The 20,000-nt window shown below is 45.4% G+C and overlaps 2 long non-coding RNA genes across 4 annotated transcripts in view; one reads left to right on the top strand and one right to left on the bottom strand.

Annotated features, from left to right (window-relative positions):
• The window catches only part of LOC135095288 (uncharacterized), a 9,510-nt gene extending 7,254 nt beyond the window's left edge, over positions 1–2,256 (top strand). The window contains exon 4 of one of the 2 annotated variants that reach the window (XR_010264217.1): positions 2,035–2,171. This is a non-coding gene — a long non-coding RNA (uncharacterized LOC135095288). Of the gene's footprint in view, positions 1–2,034 lie in introns of both variants that reach the window. The other variant, XR_010264216.1, reaches the window with a different exon arrangement.
• The window catches only part of LOC135095287 (uncharacterized), a 58,120-nt gene that overhangs the window by 7,641 nt on the left and 30,479 nt on the right, over positions 1–20,000 (bottom strand). The window contains exon 4 of one of the 2 annotated variants that reach the window (XR_010264213.1): positions 14,950–15,088. The exons of the other annotated variant lie outside the window; for it this stretch is intronic. This is a non-coding gene — a long non-coding RNA (uncharacterized LOC135095287). Of the gene's footprint in view, positions 1–14,949; positions 15,089–20,000 lie in introns of those variants that run through there. 2 annotated transcript variants of the gene reach the window in all.

Genomic DNA, 20,000 nt, shown 5'->3' on the forward strand with positions numbered 1-20,000 from the left:
TTCACCCAGTGACTCGGCCCTGAGTGTGCACTGTTTATCGCCTGACGCCTTCACCGTGCCTAATGTTGTAGAAGAGAGGAAGCGTGTTGTGCTTACACTGAAGCAGCCAATCAGATCAGCTGGTCTTTGATGTGGTAAGATGTGTGAGTGTAGGCTGGTGATCGTGGACACAATTTCACTTCTATTCAAGTATCCGGCATGTCGGCGGTCCCGTTGATGCCGGATAAGAGGGATTTTACCGCATAATGCTTTAACCTAGCAGTCGTCCATTTAGGGTCTTTTTTGTGTGATCTTATTGTCCTATACGGGATATTTGCTGACTGGCCCGTGTGAAATTTATCTACGAAATATTTATACAATTCATCTACATTTACCTCACCCAATCCCCTGATCTTGGCCCCTACCATCCTCTCCACTCCCTCGTCTACTCGCCTCGACCTCACCTCTCTCATTTCAGCATGACCTGACATTCCAACACATTCACACCTGTCTCCCCCTTCCTCTCTCCTCCGCCCCTTATGGACACATCTTGCCTCCTGTTGTCCTGCACCCTCGCGCCTCACCTCGCGTCTCACCCTGCCTTATCTCTCTGAACTCCGTCCCTGACCTGACCTGACCCTGCATCCCTTGCCAGTCAAGTCCTTGGAGGTACCTTTTTAATTCCTCAAAGTGTGTTTTCCTAAAGTCAGGTATTTTACTAGTCTTTTTGCTTCTAACAGTTTATTATTCCCATTCTAAATTGTACCTAATTTCCCTATGGTCACTGTTACCTCCAACTGCTGCCCTCCAACCTCTACCTGCGTGACTCTAGTAGTAGTGGTGGTGGTGATGGTGGTGGTAGTAGCAGTAGTAGTAGTAGTAGTGGTGGTGGTGAGAGAGAGAGAGAGAGAGAGAGAGAGAGAGAGAGAGAGAGAGAGAGAGAGAGAGAGAGAGAGAGAGAGAGAGAGAGAGAGAGAGAGATTGGTTTTCAGAGTGGTGGGTAAGTGTATTGGGCTAGAATGCGTCTGAAATGGGCTGGATTGGGCTAGAATGGACTGTATTGAGCTGGAATGGGCTAGAATGAGCTGGATTGGGCTAGAATGGGTCTGAAATGAGCTGGATTGGGCTAGAGTGGGCTGGATTGGGGCGGAATGGGCTAGAATGGGCTGTATTGGGGCGGAATGGGCTTGAATGGGCTGTATTGGGCTAGAATGGGCTAGAATAGGCTGGATTGGGCTAGAAGGGGCTGTATTGGGCTGGAATGGGCTAGAATGACCTGGATTGGGCTAGAATGGGCTGGATTGGGCTAAAATGGGCGGGAATGGTCTGGATTGGGCTGGAATGAGTTGGGGTGAGGTAGATTGGGCTGGAATAGGCTGGGATGGGCTGGATTGGGCTGGAATGAGTTGGAGTGAGCTGGATTGGGCTGGAATAGGCTGGGATAGGCTGGATTGGGCTGGAATCGGCTGGATTGGGCTGGATTGGGCTGGAATGAGTTGGAGTGAGCTGGATTGGGCTGGAATAGGCTGGGTTTGGCTGGATTGGGCTGGAATAGGCTGGGTTGGGCTGGATTGGGCTACAATGAAGTAAATAATGGGACTGTTTGTCAAGATTGAAAAAAAAAACATGATTTTTCTTAAAATATTAAAAAAAAAATTATTTGATTTAAATTATATTTTTTTGTATTAAAGTTATTGTTGCTTTATTTTATTTATTTTTATTTATTTATTTTGTTTTATTTATTTATTTTGTTTTTTGTTTAGTAAGCTTGTGTGAGTGATGAGGCCATGCTGTTGTTGTTGTTATTGTTGTTGTTGTTGTTGTTGTTGTTGTTGTTGTTGTTGTTGTGAAGCAGGCCAGTGTTCGTGACACAACGCACTCCATTACACAGTTAACAAACAAATAATATTTTGCATTAAAAAATGACAAATAGCAGAAAGTGTAATCAGATCAGTTATATTAAACTAACTAACTTCGCATTAAAAAAAAAAAAAAACATAAGCTCATTAAACTTCATAATTAAATTTATTATCATTATTACCAACAAAAAACAAGTTGTGTTTGAGGTGCAAGAGATGCTGGGAGGAGACTGCCAGGGAGGTGATGGGAGAGAGGGAGCCCCATGCTGCTTCACCTTTCCCAGGGTGAGTGCTGGCAGTCTGGCCAGGCGGCGGTGGTGGTGGTGGTGGCGGTGGTGACGCTACCCGGGGACAGGCAGCGTGGTGGTGGTTGGCCTGGTGTCTCTGGCCAGGGTGGTGCGGGGCCTGGAGGAGGTGCAGGAGGCAGCCCGCCACTGCCCCACTGCTGAGGTGACTGTGGTGCAGTGTGGCGTGGTGCTGGCACGGCACTGCTGCACCACACCACACACCACACCACTGCCACCATCATTTATTTATATATTTATTTTTGAGTAGACAAGCAAACACACACACACACACACACACACACATACATACAGACAGACATACAGACAGACAGACGGACACACATGTAAAGTTCAGAGTGCATGTTGTGGTGATGTCAGTGTGTTGTGTGATGGTGGCGGGTATTGGTGTGAATATTGGCGGCAGGACACACCGCTCGACGGATTGCTCCTTCACTAACAACACGAAAGTTTTCAGCGCAAACACTTCTGTTATCAATATCCACACTGTCTCATTTTGCTTCTCAATAAAATTATTGTACAAACACAAATCTTGCTTTTCATTTTCCTTCAGGTGGAAGTGAAAGGCCACGCTGCACCCTCAATTACACTAGTGCTCCTTTTATGACCATTACTACTACTATTATTATTATTATTATTATTATCATTATTATTATTATTATTATTATTATTATTATTATTATTATCATCATTATTATTAACTGTAGGTTGACTTTGTAAGTTTGCTTTAGTCACCGTCAATCTGTGCCGTCCTCTTTGAAGACTGCGTTGATGGAAGGGGTGACTGCACCAATGTCACTGCGGGGGACTGCGCTCAAAACTTTGCCACGCTTGACTTTCCTTGGTGACGGAATACACAGAGGGGATGTGCCGCAACACTGCAGCAAAGGCAGGGGAGATGTGGGCACTTATACAGTCATACCAGTGACGTAATGACTGCACCGCTTATTTGGGTGGCTCATGAATAACAAGATAAAGTTAAACAAACGCAAAATTTTGTGAGGACGAGGAGCAAAGGGATTTACGTTGTAGCATTGTTTGAGTGAGCGGTAGAAGACAGCTAGATATGCAACATTGCGGCGGTGAGAGAGAGGCTGAAGACAGTCAGTTAGAGGAGAGGAGTTGATGAGACGAAAAGCTTTTGATTCCACCCTGTCTAGAAGAGCAGTATGAGTGGAACCCCCCAGACATGTGAAGCATACTCCATACATGGACGGATAAGGCCCTTGTACAAAGTTAGCAGCTGGGGGGTGGGGTGAGAAAAACTGGGGGAGACTTCTCAGAACGCCTAACTTCATAGAAGCTGTTTTAGCTAGAGATGAGATGTGAAGTTTCCAGTTCAGATTATAAATAAAGGACAGACCGAGGATGTTCAGTGTAGAAGAGGGGGACAGTTGAGTGTCATTGAAGAAGAGGGGATAGTTGTCTGGAAGGTTGTGTCGAGTTGATAGATGGAGGAATTGAGTTTTTGAGGCAGTGAACAATACCAAGTTTGCTCTGCCCCAATCAGAAATTTTAGAAAGATCAGAAGTCAGGCGTTCTGTGGCTTCCCTGCGTGATATGTTTACCTCCTGAAGGGTTGGACGTCTATGAAAAGACGTGGAAAAGTGCAGGGTGGTATCATCAGCGTAGGAGTGGATAGGACAAGAAGTTTGGTTTAGAAGATCATTAATGAATAATAAGAAGAGAGTGGGTGACAGGACAGAACCCTGAGGAGCACCACTGTTAATAGATTTAGAAGAACAGTGACCATCTACCACAGCAGCAATAGAACGGTCAGAAAGGAAACTTGAGATGAAGTTACAGAGAGAAGGATAGAAACCGTAGGAGGGTAGTTTGGAAATCAAAGCTTTGTGCCAGACTCTATCAAAAGCTTTTGATATGTCCAAGGCAACAGCAAAAGTTTCACCAAAATCTCTAAAAGAGGATGACCAAGACTCAGTAAGGAAAGCCAGAAGATCACCAGTAGAGCGGCCTTGACGGAACCCATACTGGCGATCAGATACAAGGTTGTGAAGTGATACATGTTTAAGAATCTTCCTGTTGAGGATAGATTCAAAAACTTTAGATAGGCAGGAAATTAAAGCAATAGGACGGTAGTTTGAGGGATTAGAACGGTCACCTTTTTTAGGAACAGGTTGAATGTAGGCAAACTTCCAGCAAGAAGGAAAGGTAGATGTTGACAGACAGAGCTGAAAGAGTTTGACTAGGCTAGGTGCAAGCACGGAGGCACAGTTTTGGAGAACAATAGAAGGGACCCCATCAGGTCCATAAGCCTTAGAAATAGATGTGATGGCATTGGTGCTATCTGGTTGAAGTAGAGGAGGGAAAGAAGAAGAAGCAAAGTTATTGGAGATATTTTTAGCTAGATGCCAGAAGTCACGAGAGGAGTTACATCTTGAAAGGTTTTGACATTTTCTGTTAATGAAGGAGTTTTTGGCTATTTGGAGAACTGACTTGGCATGGTTCCGGGCAGAAATATAAAGTGCATGAGATTCTGGTGATGGAAGGCTTAAGTACCTTTTGTGGGCCACCTCTCTATCATGTATAGCACGAGAACAAGCTGTGTTAAACCAAGGTTTAGAAGGTTTAGGGCGAGAAAAAGAGTGAGGAATGTACGCCTCCATGCCAGAGACTATCACCTCTGTTATGCGCTCAGCACACAAAGACGGGTCTCTGACACAGAAGCAGTAGTCATTCCAAGGAAAATCAGCAAAATACCTCCTCAGGTCCCCTCAACTAGCAGAGGCAAAACGCCAGAGGCAACTTCGCCTAGGGGGATCCTGAGGAGGGATTGGAGTGATAGGACAAGATAAAGATATGAGATTGTGATCGGAGGAGCCCAACGGAGAAGAAAGGGTGACAGCATAAGCAGAAGGATTAGAGGTCAGGAAAAGGTCAAGAATGTTGGGCGTATCTCCAAGACGGTCAGGAATACAAGTAGGGTGTTGCACCAATTGCTCTAGGTCATGGAGGATAGCAAAGTTGTAGGCTAGTTCACCAGGATGGTCTGTGAAGGGAGAGGAAAGCCAAAGCTGGTGGTGAACATTGAAGTCTCCAAGAATGGAGATCTCTGCAAAAGGGAAGAGGGTCAGAATGTGCTCCACTTTGGAAGTTAAGTAGTCAAAGAATTTCTTATAGTCAGAGGAGTTAGGTGAGAGGTATACAGCACAGATAAATTTAGTATGAGAGTGACTCTGTATTCGTAGCCAGATGGTGGAAAACTCAGAAGATTCAAGAGCGTGGGCACGAGAGCAGATTAAGTCATTGCGCACATAAACGCAGCATCCAGCTTTGGATCGAAAATGAGGATAAAGAAAGTAGGAGGGAACAGAAAAGGGGCTACTGTCAGTTGCCTCAGACACCTGAGTTTCAGTGAGGAAAAGAAGATGAGGTTTAGAAGAGAAGAGGTGGTGTTCTACAGATTGAAAATTAGAACTTAGACCGCGAATGTTGCACAAGTTAATGAAGAAAAAGTTGAGGGGGGGTGTCAAGACACTTAGGGTCGTCGACAGAAGGGCAGTCCGACCTGGGGACATTTATGGTCCCCTCCCCAGATGGGGACTCCGAGGCTGGTGTAGGAGTCGTCATGATGATTTTAAAATTTTTGAGTGAATGGTGTGTGTGTTATTAGGTGCTTGTAGTTTTGTGTGGAGGAAGAGAGTTGTCTTTAGAGGGCAGGCTGTGACTGCTCCCTTGTGTTGTGAGACACAAAGGGAAACGTTCAGTGAGGTCACATCTGGGTTTAATGATAAGTTCACAGTACCCCCTGAACAGTGCTGCACACCTCACTGGGAGTAATTATCATTTCGGCAGGTGTCTACTGCCTCCTTAAGCTCACACACAGAGGCACGCTCACAGTGCTGCCAGTGTGTCGTGGCAAGGAAGAAAAGGAAGGGACCCTAAAAGAGATGAAAAAGTCCCTTGTGCACGCCTGGGAAGTACGCCTGAGGGAGTTTAGGTTTTAAATTAGAGGAGACATGTTGACCCCGTGCTCTCAAGTAGCCGATCTGCGGAAGACGTCACAAGAAGAATATACAACAAGATCAAGAACAAGATCATCCTCATTGTTGCCTTGTTTACCTTTGTCACAGTGCTCCTCCTCCTGCTGTCCGTGTGTATGTGTGTCTGTGTGTGCGTGTGAGCCTGCCTGTGTGTGTGTGCGTGTGTGTGTGCGTGTGTCTTTTGAAGGCACCTCTCAGGCCGCTGCTGTCTCCTCTGCCTGGTGAGTGAGGGCGATCTCTCTCTTTCTCTCTCTCTCTTTCTCTCTCTCTCTCTCTCTCTCTCTCTCTCTCTCTCTCTCTCTCTCTCTCTCTCTCTCGTACACACGCAACGAAAACTACTACTACTACTACTACTACTACTACTACTACTACTACTACTACTACTACTACTACTACTACTACTACTACTACTACTACTACTAAGGTTTAATTTCCTGATTCTCTCTCTCTCTCTCTCTCTCTCTCTCTCTCTCTCTCTCTCTCTCTCTCTCTCTCTCTCTCTCTCTCTCTCTCTCTCTCTCTCTCTCCTTGGTCTCTTTTTCCTTATAATTATCTCCTCCTCCTCCTCCTCCTCCTCTTCCTCCTCCTCCTCCTCCTCCTCCTCCTCCTCCTCCTCCTGTTGTTATTTGTTACGTGAATATCATTAAGTGTTGTGTCTGCAGGAATGAAGGAGAACAATTCGTGACAAACAAATAAAGGAAGGAAGGAAGGAAGGAAGAAAGAAAGGACAGTGTTGAGTCTCGCAGGTCACGCCAGCGTCTTGTAAACTGTAAATTTGCTTGCTTCACCTGGCAATTGTGAACCAGTAAGTCAATTCTTGTTTCACTTTAGGTTTGGTTAGGTTGAGTTAGGTTTTTTTTTTTTTTTTTTATGTAGGAAGGATACTGGCCAAGGGCAACAAAAATCTAATAAAAAAAAATGCCCACTGAAATGCCAGTCCCTAAAAGGGTCAAAGCAGTGGTCAAAAATTGGTGGATAAGTGTCCTGAAACCTCCCTCTTGAAGGAATTCAAGTCATAGGAAGGTGGAAATACAGAAGCAGGCAAGGAGTTCCAGAGTTTACCAGAGAAAGGGATGAATGATTGAGAATACTGGTTAACTCTTGCGTTAGAGAGGTGGACAGAATAGGAGTGAGAGAAAGAAGAAAGTCTTGTGCAGCGAGGCCGCGGAAGGAGGGGAGGCATGCAGTTAGCAAGATCAGAAGAGCAGTTAGCATGAAAATAGCGGTAGAAGACAGCTAGAGATGCAACATTGCGGCGGTGAGAGAGAGGCTGAAGACAGTCAGTTAGAGGAGAGGAGTTGATGAGACGAAAAGCTTTTGATTCCACCCTGTCTAGAACAGCAGTATGAATGGAACCCCCCCAGACATGTGAAGCATACTCCATACATGGACGGATAAGGCCCTTGTACAGAGTTAGCAGCTGGGGGGGTGAGAAAAACTGGCGGAGACGTCTCAGAACACCTAACTTCATAGAAGCTGTTTTAGCTAGAGATGAGATGTGAAGTTTCCAGTTCAGATTATAAGTAAAGGACAGACCGAGGATGTTCAGTGTAGAAGAGGGGGACAGTTGAGTGTCATTGAAGAAGAGGGGATAGTTGTCTGGAAGATTGTGTCGAGTTGATAGATGGAGGAATTGAGTTTTTGAGGCATTGAACAATACCAAGTTTGCTCTGCCCCAATCAGAAATTTTAGAAAGATCAGAAGTCAGGCGTTCTGTGGCTTCCCTGCGTGATATGTTTACCTCCTGAAGGGTTGGACGTCTATGAAAAGACGTGGAAAAGTGCAGGGTGGTATCATCAGCATAGGAGTGGATAGGACAAGAAGTTTGGTTTAGAAGATCATTAATGAATAATAAGAAGAGAGTGGGTGACAGGACAGAACCCTGAGGAACACCACTGTTAATAGATTTAGGAGAAGAACAGTGATCGTCTACCACAGCAGCAATAGAACGGTCAGAAAGGAAACTTGAGATGAAGTTACAGAGAGAAGGATAGAAACCGTAGGAGGGTAGTTTGGAAATCAAAGCTTTGTGCCAGACTCTATCAAAGGCTTTTGATATGTCCAAGGCAACAGCAAAAGTTTCACCAAAGTCTCTAAAAGAGGATGACCAAGACTCAGTAAGGAAAGCCAGAAGATCACCAGTAGAGCGGCCTTGACGGAACCCATACTGGCGATCAGATAGAAGGTTGTGAAGTGATAGATGTTTAAGAATCTTCCTGTTGAGGATAGATTCAAAAACTTTAGATAAGCAGGAAATTAAAGCAATAGGACGGTAGTTTGAGGGATTAGAGCGGTCACCCTTTTTAGGAACAGGTTGAATGTAGGCAAACTTCCAGCAAGAATGAAAGGTAGATGTTGACAGACAGAGCTGAAAGAGTTTGACTAGGCAAGGTGCAAGCACGGAGGCACAGTTTCGGAGAACAATAGGAGGGACCCCATCAGGTCCATAAGCCTTCCGAGGGTTTAGGCCAGCGAGGGCATGGAAAACATCATTACGAAGAATTTTAATACGAGGCATGAAGTAGTCAGAGGGTGGAGGAGAGGGAGGAACAAGCCCAGAATCGTCCAAGGTAGAGTTTTTAGCAAAGGTTTGAGCAAAGAGTTCAGCTTTAGAAATAGATGTGATAGCAGTGGTGCCATCTGGTTGAAGTAGAGGAGGGAAAGAAGAAGAAGCAAAGTTATTGGAGATATTTTTGGCTAGATGCCAGAAATCACGAGGGGAGTTAGATCTTGAAAGGTTTTGACATTTTCTGTTAATGAAGGAGTTTTTGGCTAGTTGGAGAACAGACTTGGCATGGTTCCGGGCAGAAATATAAAGTGCATGAGATTCTGGTGAAGGAAGGCTTAAGTACCTTTTGTGGGCCACCTCTCTATCATGTATAGCACGAGAACAAGCTGTGTTAAACCAAGGTTTAGAAGGTTTAGGACGAGAAAAAGAGTGAGGAATGTACGCCTCCATGCCAGACATTATCACCTCTGTTATGCGCTCAGCACATAAAGACGGGTCTCTGACACAGAAGCAGTAGTCATTCCAAGGAAAATCAGCAAAATACCGCCTCAGGTCCCCCCAACTAGCAGAGGCAAAACGCCAGAGGCACCTTCGCTTAGGGGGATCCTGAGGAGGGATTGGAGTGATAGGACAAGATAAAGATATGAGATTGTGATCGGAGGAGCCCAACGGAGAAGAAAGGGTGACAGCATAAGCAGAAGGATTAGAGGTCAGGAAAAGGTCAAGAATGTTGGGCGTATCTCCAAGACGGTCAGGAATACGAGTAGGGTGTTGCACCAATTGCTCTAGGTCATGGAGGATAGCAAAGTTGTAGGCTAGTTCACCAGGATGGTCAGTGAAGGGAGAGGAAAGCCAAAGCTGGTGGTGAACATTGAAGTCTCCAAGAATGGAGATCTCTGCAAAAGGGAAGAGGGTCAGAATGTGCTCCACTTTGGAAGTTAAGTAGTCAAAGAATTTCTTATAGTCAGAGGAGTTAGGAGAGAGGTATACCATACAGATAAATTTAGTATGAGAATGACTCTGTAGTCGTAGCCAGATGGTGGAAAACTCGGAAGATTCAAGAGCATGGGCACGAGAGCAGGTTAAGTCATTGCGCACATAAACGCAGCATCCAGCTTTGGATCGAAAATGAGGATAGAGAAAGTAGGAGGGAACAGAAAAGGGGCTACTGTCAGTTGCCTCAGACACCTGAGTTTCAGTGAGGAAAAGAAGATGAGGTTTAGAAGAGGAGAGGTGGTGTTCTACAGATTGAAGATTAGATCTTAGACCGCGAATGTTGCAGAAGTTAATGAAGAAAAAGTTGAGGGGGGTGTCAAGACACTTAGGGTCGTCGACGGAAAGGCAGTCCGACCTGGGGACATTTATGGTCCCCTCCCCAGATGGGGACTCCGAGGCTGGTGTAGGAGTCGCCATGATTTTAAAATTTTTTGAGTGAAGGGTGTGTGTGTTATTAGGTGCTTGTAGTTTTGTGTGGAGGAAGAGAGTTGTCTTTAGAGGGCAGGCTGTGACTACCCCCTTGTGTTGTGAGACACAAAGGGAAACGTTCAGTGAGGTCACAGCTGGGTTTAATGATAAGTTCACAGCACCCCCTGAACAGTGCTTTAGACCTCACTGGGAGTAATTATCGTTTCGGCAGGTGTCTACTGCCTCCTCGTATAAGGTTAGGTTTGGTTAGGTTTGGTTAGGTTAAGTTAGGTTTGGTTAGGTTTGGTTAGGTTAAGTTAGGTAATATTATGTTTGGTTAGGCTAAGTTAGGTTTGGTTAGGTTTGGTTAGGTATGGTTAGGTTTGGTTAGGTTTGGTTAGGTTAAGTTAGGTTTGGTTAGGTTAAGTTAGGTAATATTATGTTTGGTTAGGTTAAGTTAGGTTTGGTTAGGTTAAGTTAGGTAATATTATGTTTGGTTAGGTTAAGTTAGGTTTTGTTAGGTTAAGTTAGGTTTGGTTAGGTTAGGTTAGATTAAGTTAGGTAATATTATGTTTGGTTAGGTAAAGTTAGGTTTGGTTAGGTTAAGTTAGGTTTGGTTAGGTTTTGTTAGGTTAGGTTTGGTAATATTATGTTGAGTTAGGTTAGCTTGTGTTGTGTTGTGTTGTGTTGTGTTAAGCCGTGAGGTTGTTGTGCACCGTGGACAGGTGGACGGGTGCAGCAGTGAGCACACTGGTGTGTGGGGCTTGGCACACCAGTGGTGCGCTGGTCAGTAAACACAACTGTAGATTTAAAGTCATTTTTCTCCTTTGCAATTACTGAGTGCACCTTTTGTTGACTTTTGAACATTAGCAAGGGACAGGAACATGTGCAACACCAACACACCAACATGCATTGACCCTTTCCTCTGAGGCAAGGTGTTCACACTTCACCACTGAACACTCACCCTTTTTATGGTGTGAACAACTAAGACACGGTAACACAAAGAAACAAACAATGTGCAGTGCAGAATTGGAGTTGTGTCATTGAAAACCACCTACACTGATGAAATAAATCAATAAATTATGACATTTGCAACAACTTGTATTTGTAGGTGAAGAAAATGAGTGGGATTAGTGTGAGTGGTTTGGTGAGTGGCATGCAGCGTGTTCCAGCACGGAAGCCTTCTCTGTTCTCAATGCTAAAATTAACGTGCTGCCCAAACAAACAAAGTTGTCGCTGGCTTGTCACAAATGTGCATGTCACACACAAATGGTTTGAATAATCTTGAAGTAAACACACTTTCTATAAACAACACTGCTCACTACACTCACACACACACACACACACACACACACACACACACACACACACACACACACACACACACATAAGTAAATAAATATATGTGTGTGTGTAAATAAATATGTGTGTGTGTGTGTGTGTGTGTGCGTGCGCATGTCAAGCCACACGAGTTGTTGGGACAGAGAGAAGGTGCCCATGTGCTTTCTCCTTGATGGCTGCAGTGTGAATGGCGCTGCGGCAGTGGGAAGCTTGCCAACACAGGGGCACCTCTTGTTGTTGTCTGATGCAGCTAGTGGCTTGAGTTAGGTAGCTTAGGGTTAGGTTAGGTTAGGTTAACTTTGGTCAGGTTAGGTTAGGTTAGCCTTGGTTGGGTGAGGTTAGGTTAGCTTAGGTTAGGTTAGATCAGGTTAGGTTAGGTTAGGTTAGAGTTAGGTTAGGTTAGGTTAGCTTAAGTCAGGTTAGGTTAGATCAGGTTAGGTTAGAGTTAGGTTAGATCAGGTTAGGTTAGCTTAAGTCAGGTTAGGTTAGGTTAGAGTTAGGTTAGGTTAGGTTAGGTTAGGGTATGGTGCAAGAAGTAAAGGGGATGGCAGTGTTGGTTGTAGCTGCAAATTTAGCAGGATAACTAAGGTGATGCTATAAAAAAATGACCAAAGGTGTTTTTGATGCATTTGTACCACAGGTGATGCGTCGACCTAGCCTGACCCACCCCTAACCTAACCTAACCTCACCTCACCTAACCTAACCTAACCTAACCTAACCTAACCTAACACAATGAAATCTAAAGCAACCTAACCTAACCTTTCTCTCTCTCTCTCTCTCTCTCTCTCTCTCTCTCTCTCTCTCTCTCTCTCTCTCTCTCTCTCTCTCTCTCTCTCTCTCTCTCTCTCTCTCTCTCTCTCTCTCCTCAGCCAAGCAAAAACCAAGCCATCCTATTGGTCAACAGGGGATCACCATCAGCCCTCCCATTGGCCCAGAGCTTTGTGGATTGTGATTGGACGGCTGGCTGGCTGACCTGACCTGACCTCAACCGAGCCAACATGATTTACGTTTTCCTCGTTGACACTGGCACCATGATGACCTTTGACATGAACCTGGCACTAGAGAGGTAGGCAGAGAGAGAGAGAGAGAGAGAGAGAGAGAGAGAGAGAGAGAGAGAGAGAGAGAGAGAGAGAGAGAGAGAGAGAGAGAGAGAGAGAGAGAGAGAGAGAGATGTATTTTTTGGCAAAGGTATTTATGTAATTAGAATTATATCAATGTGTGTGTTTGTGACCTGTCAATATACATAGGCCTACAGATTTTGTGACCAGTCAATATACATAGGCCTACAGATTTTGTGACCTGTCAATATACATAGGCCTACAGATTTTGTGACCTGTCAATATACATAGGCCTACATAGGTACTTGAGTAAGCCTTTAGTTAGCTGAACAATCTGAGGCAACAATCACACTAATAATAATAATAATAATAATAATAATAATAATAATAATAATAATAATAATAATTGGTTTATTTATTTTGTGCAGTGTTGAGGTGTTGAAGGGTGCAATACACAATGCTGTCAAGGTGCCCCCAGACAAACAGGTCAGTATTGCCAGATAGCTTACCTTAGCTTAGGTTAGGTTAGGTTAAGTTTGGTTAGCTTAGAGTTCTTCCAAACTGGTGTGTGTGTGTGTGTGTGTGTGTGTGTGTGTGTGTGTGTGTGTGTGTGTGTGTGCGTGTGTGTGTGTGTGTGTCTCCGCTGAGGCCAAATAAGACAAGTTTTTCGATGAGGTGTGGACGGATGGGAGGGCTGTGGGTGATGGTCCTGTGGGTCCTGGCATGGGCGGTGCTGGGTGGCGGCCGTCACGTGGCTTGGTGCGGGAGAGACTCCTGGGCAGTGAGAGGAATGGCAGAGAGGCTGGCAGAGTGAGGGTGCACCAGCAGACACACCCTGCCTGACTGTGGTGCACAACAAACTCACCAGTGACAAGGCTGTGTGTCCCTCGGCTGGTGAGGCAAGGCACGCTGGCTGGAGCCGGCGAGGGAGAGGCAGCCTGCACCAGGAGACTGACTGACTGACTGACTGACTGACTGACTGACTGACTGACTGACTGACTGAGTGGCTGGCTGGCTGGCTGGCTGGCTGGCTGGCTGGCTGACTGACTGACTGACTGACTGACTGACTGACTGACTGACTGACTGACTGGCTGACTGACTGACTGACTGACTGACTGACTAATGGACTGACTGACTGACTCACTAACTAACTAACTAACTGTGTGGCTGACTGACTGATGGACTGACTGACTGCCTGACTGACTGACTGACTGACTGACTGACTGACTGACTGAGTTAACCTGTGTGGGCCAATTCAGGCTGCGCAGTGTGTGTGTGTGTGTGTGTGTGTGTGTGTGTGTGTGTGTGTGTGTGGCAGTGTCTGGGATGCCTCACCTCTTCAGCTTGTCAACTCTGCCAGGGTCATTGACACACGCGAGTCACTCTGGCAATCTTGTACTTGTCATGTTAGTTTGTGTTTTGTAATGATTTTTGTTTTATTTTTTGTTGTTTGTTGTTAATGTTTTGTGAGTTGTGTTAATATTTGATGTTGTTTGTTGAATTTGTAGAATTGCTATGTGCCTATTGCTTGTTTGCGAGGTGACAGTGGTTAGTGTGTGTGTGTGTGTGTTACTACTACTACTACTACTACTACTACTATTACTACTACTACTACTACTACTACTACTACTACTACTACTACTACTACTACTACTACTACTACTACTACTACTGTCAACAGGTGCTGCTGGCCTCTGTGGGTGAAACACTGGACTCCTGCAAGCGGGTATGTCATTACTCGGCCGGCACAGACACGTCCCCCATCTTTCTGTTCTCCAAGGTGGCTATTGAGGGAGCGGCTCCACCAACCCCCTCTGTGCAGCCTGGCGGGGACGGCTACCTCAGGGTAGGTGGTGGTGGTGGTGGTGGTGAAGGGTTGAGAATGGTGGTTGACTTGCAGTGGTGAGGCAGGCAGATGCAGCAAGCCAACAGACCTACATGTGGCAGGCCTAGCACAAGACACACCTGCCTGTGTCTGCCTGCTAGCCTCATCTGTGTGGTTGGCAGCCTTCCTCCACAGCTCCCTGGTGACTCCCCACTCACCACCACTGACAGCCTCCTTGGTGATGCTGCTCCATTCACCCACCACTCTCTTCCACACACACTTCCTTCCTGTCTCTTTCCTCAATTTTTTGAAGCCCCAGTCTGCTACCTGTCGTCCTGCCCACCGGTCCTCAGTGCGCTGGTTGCGTCCCCCTCACCATGACCCCCCATGCCCCTCTTGACCTCCCCTCCCTCATCCTTGTGGTCACTCTCCCAGTGCTGGCTGTACCACCCCAGGCTGCAGCCCTCCCCACTGACCTCTCACCTTCCTGGCTGACCTCACCTCTGACCACTGCCAAATACAACTTTTACTCCTTGATATTCTGTTATTTTATTGTGTGTGTGTGTTTGTTTGTTTGTTTGCTTGTTTATTCAGCTTTATCTTATTGAATAACTACTACTACTACTACTACCACTACTACTACTACTACTACTACTAATACTGTTGCAGGCACAGGTGGAGGGGTGTCTCAACATGCCAGCCACTTACAACACTGTGGTGGCGCGGACACAGTTAGCACAGCAGTTTTACGAGCACGCTAGTGAGGTCACCAGAACGTGTCGCCAACTTGTTCACGACCAGCATCTGCAGCAACAAGGTCAGGTCGGGTTAGGTCAGATTAGGTTAGGTTATGTTAAGTTAGGTTAAGTTAGGTTTTTCAAATTTGAATGTTGTGAGTGTGTCAAAATGAAGGTCATGGGTTCTGAAGGTCACAGGGGGTTCTGAAGGTCACAAGGGAAAGCAGAAAGAGAGGGAAAGTAAAGAGGAAGAAAGAGAAAAAGATAAAGAAGAGAAGAGGGAACAAAGAAGAAGAAGAAATAATTGTTATGAATTTGTCTCTCTCCTCTTCCTCTTTCTTTCCTCTGTCCACTACTACTACTACTACTACTACTACTACTACTACTACTACTACTACTACTACTACTACTACTACTACTACTACTGCAGGCTGAGCAGCAGTGGTGGCCAACTTGGAGGACATTGTGGCAGCCTTCAGAACAAGACATGACGCATTCCAGCAAAATTTTGTGGAGTATCTCAGTGGCCGGGAGGAGAAGGTCGCCCTGCTTCAGTCGTGAGTTTGTGTGTGTGTGTGTGTGTGTGTGTGTGTGTCAGGGTTGGAGGAAAGGTGGAGGGAACATGGAGGAAGGTCTGTGAGGGAGGAGAAGCCTGGAGGTAACTTTTGGAGGGAGATATGGAGGAGAGAAGAGAGGGAGGTGGAGAGAATGTCTTGCTTATATTTTTTATCATTTACAAGTCTCTCCTATAGTTTTGTGTGATGCCCCACTCTTCCTGCCAACTTACCGGTAGGGAGAGAAGGAGGAGGAGGAGGAAGAGAGAGGAGAGAGGAGGAAAGAGATGAAGGATTGGTTGGAGTGTGTGTGTATGTGTGTCCGTCTGTCAACACTACTACTACTACTACTACTACTACTACTACTACTACTACTACTACTACTTACAGTTTTGAAGAGGACATTAAGCTACTGGCAAGGATTCCAGTCTTCCCTGAACTCTTGGGGAAGACACAAGAGGAAGAGGAAGAGGAAGAAGCTGGGAAGAAGAGGAGGACAAGCACAGCACAGAAGAAAGAGGAGGAGGAAGAGAAGGAAGAGGAGGAGAAGGAGGAGGAGGAAGAGGAGGAAGAGCAGGAGGAGGAGAAAAGAGGAGGAGAAGGAGGAGGAGGAGAAGGAGGAAAAAGAGAAAGTAAGTTGTTGTTATTGTTGTTGTTGTTGTTGTTGTTGTTGTAAATAAGAATAATTGTTGATATATCTCTCTCACTCTCTCTCTCTGTGTGTCTGTCTGTCAGTGAGGCAAGTGTCGCTGCTGGACTGGATCAGCGCCAAGGACAGCCAAAGTGACGTCAGACAGATTGCCCAACTCTGCTGCAGGGGACTGGCCCAGGTGTGTGTGTGTGTGTGTGTGTGTATGTCAGGTATTCATACCTAATTCTTGCTGTGTAATTCTGTTTCCGCAGGATTGAGTCAAGTTTGTAATCTTGCATTGTTTAACAAGTTGAGTGTTGTCACAGTTGTCTTTAGTGTGGCTCCCCCTCCCCCTGTGTTAGAATATTGCATGTTTCCAAGGCCACAGGGACACTCAGCCTGGTTCTCAAGAGTGTTTCTTCTGTCACTAATGCACAAATGTTGTTAATCTGTCTCTGGAACCGTAAAAACACCTTTGAAAACCCTTGTCACTTCAACTACAGCCTTTTAAAAGAGTGTTTCTCCCATCAGTAATGCAGAAATATTAATCTGTCACTGCAACTGTAAAAACACCCTTGAAAACCCACATCACTTCAACTACAGCCTTTTAAAAGAGTGTTTCTCCCATCAGTAATGCAGAAATGTTAATCTGTCACTGCAACTGTAAAAACACCCTTGAAAACCCACATCACTTCAACTACAGCCTTTTAAAAGAGTGTATCTTGTCAGTAATGAAGAAATGTTGTTAATCTGTCACTGCAACTGTAAAAACACCCTTGAAAACCCACATCACTTCAACTACAGCCTTTTAAAAGAGTGTTTCTCCCATCAGTAATGCAGAAATATTAATCTGTCACTGCAACTGTAAAAACACCCTTGAAAACCCACATCACTTCAACTACAGCCTTTTAAAATAGTGTTTCTCCTATCAGTAATGCAGAAATGTTAATCTGTCACTGCAACTGTAAAAACACCCTTGAAAACCCACATCACTTCAACTACAGCCTTTTAAAAGAGTGTATCTTGTCAGTAATGAAGAAATGTTGTTAATCTGTCACTGCAACTGTAAAAACACCCTTGAAAACCCACATCACTTCAACTACAGCCTTTTAAAAGAGTGTTTCTCCTGTCAGTCATGCAGAAATGTTAATCTGTCACTGCAACTGTAAAAACACTCTTGAAAACCTGCGTCACTTCAACTGGAGCCTTTTAAAAGAGTGTTTCTCCTGTCAGTAATGCTGAAATGTTAATCTGTCACTGCAACTGTAAAAACATCCTTGAAAACCCACGTCACTTCAACTACAGCCTTTTAAAAGAGTGTTTCTCCTGTCAGTAATACAAAAATGTTGTTAATCTGTCACTGCAACTGTAAAAACACCTTTGAAAACCCACATCACTTCAACTACAGCCTTTTAAAAGAATGTTTCTCCCATCAGTAATGCAGAAATGTTAATCTGTCACTGCAACTGTAAAAACACCCTTGAAAACCCACATCACTTCAACTACAGCCTTTAAAAGTGTTTCTCCTGTCAGTAATGCAGAAATGTTGTTAATCTGTCACTGCAATTGTAAAAACACACTTGAAAACTCGTGTTACTTCAACTGGAGCCTTTTAAAAGAGTGTCTCTCCTGTCAGTAATGCAGAAATGTTGTTAATCTGTCACTGCAACTGTAAAAACACCCTTGAAAACCTGTGTCACTTCAACTAGACACACACACACACACACACACACACACACACACACACACACACATACACACACACACACACACACACACACACACACACACACACACACACTCACTCAGCACCAGTACTGCTGCTGCCACACAGATCAGTGAGGGGCTGCTGGAACAAGTGGGGCAAGAGGTCAGCGCTGTGCTTCGAGAGGCAGACCGGCCACAGATGAAGGAGGTGAAGGGGCTTGGTGAGCGCCTGTGTGGCCTGGAGCAGCTCATGCATGATGCTGCCTACGTGGTGCAGGAGCAGAGCAATTTCTCACAGGTACTCCTTCATATCTCCCTCCACAAGTTACCTCCACACTTCTCCTTCCTCACAGACCTTCCTCCATGTTTCTTCCACTTTCTCTCCAATCCTGACTATCCTGCGAGTCTTGCTTCATAGTTAAAATAGTGCTTTTGTTAGATAGTCTGACATCACCGCCAGCCATTTTCCCCTCCACCACCCTCTATTCTTTCCTCCATATCTCTCTCCATGAGTTACCTCCACACTTCTCCTTCCTTACAGACCTTCCTCCATGTTTCTTCCACCTTCTCTCCAATCCTGACCATCCTGCGAGTCTTGCTTCATAGTTAAAATAGTGCTTTTGTTACATAGTCTGACATCACCGCCAGCCATTTTCCCCTCCACCACCCTCTATTCTTTCCTCCATATCTCCCTTCATGAGTTAGCTCCAAGCTTCTCCTTCCTCACAGACCTTCCTCCATGTTTCTTCCACCTTCTCTCTAATCCTGACTATCCTGCAAGTCTTGCTTCATAGTTAAAATAGTGCTTTTGTTAGATAGTCTGACATCACCGCCAGCCATTTTCCCCTCCATCACCCTTAATTCTTTCCTCCATATCTCTCTCCATGAGTTACCTCCACACTTCTCCTTCCTCACAGACCTTCCTCCATGTTCCCTCCACCTTCCCTCCAATTCTGACTATCCTGTGTCTCTTGGTTCATAGTGAAAATAGTGCTTTTTTGACCTGTGCTCTCTCTGGCAGGCTCTGTTGAAGAACCAGGACAGGGCAGGGAAGGTGAATGACCCATCTATATTCCCTGACCTCTGCACTTCACACTGCAAGAATTTGATGCACATGTTGAAAAACCATCAAAAGGTGTGTGTGTGTGTGTGTGTGTGTGTGTGTGTGTGTGTGTGTGTGTGTGTGTGTGTGTGTGTGTGTGTGTGTGTGATAGTAGTAGTAGTAGTAATAGTAGTAGTAATATAGGAACATAATAAAAATAATCAAAAAATACTATGAAATTCTTACTGGAGGTGTTACTAACTCTCTCTCTCTCTCTCTCTCTCTCTCTCTCTCTCTCTCTCTCTCTCTCTCTCTCTCTCTCTCTCTCTCTCTATCTATCTCTCTCTCTCTCTCTCTCTCTCTCTCTCTCTCTCTCTCTCTCTCTCTCTCTCTCTCTCTCTCTCTCTCTCTCTCTCTCTCTCTCTCTCTCTCTCTCAGCTGCAAGACATCAAAAGGAGATGCATCAAGGCAAAGGAAGAGCTGTCGGAGAATTTGCACGTTAGATTGAAGTAAGTATTCACAGCAGCAGCAGGAGGAGGAGGAGGAGGAGGAGGAGGAGGAGGAGGAGGAGGAGGAGAAGAAGAAGAATCAGCTGTTCCTTTTTTGGTAATGATATTTGTTTGTTTGTTTGTTTTCTTTCTCAGTTTCTCTCCTTCCTTCCTTATTTTCTTGTTATCATCATTGTCCTTCTCTTTTCATTATTCACTTTGAGCTGTGTTGTCACTTGTTCCTCTTTCTTCTCTCCCTCCATTACAAAATTTTCCCTTTTCAACTCCCACCCGCTCTGTTTCTCCCTCTCCCCCTCCCTCCCTGCCTCCCTGCCTCCCTGCCTGTCTCTCTTAACCGATCCTGACCCCATAGGTGGATAATGTATATAGAGAGGCGCCTGTACGAGGCGGACACGCGCGTCTCCATGCATCAAGAGAGTGTTCGGCGCCTGGCTGGACTCCTGCAGGTGGTGGAGCAGATTCACCGCGCCCCGAGGGTCTATGCCGCAGCCGTCACGGAGGTGGCTCGCCGGCACGCCTTCTCCAGGGCCTTCCTG

This window comes from Scylla paramamosain, chromosome 48 (genome assembly GCF_035594125.1).
Source record: "Scylla paramamosain isolate STU-SP2022 chromosome 48, ASM3559412v1, whole genome shotgun sequence".
Lineage (NCBI taxonomy): Eukaryota > Metazoa > Arthropoda > Malacostraca > Decapoda > Portunidae > Scylla > Scylla paramamosain.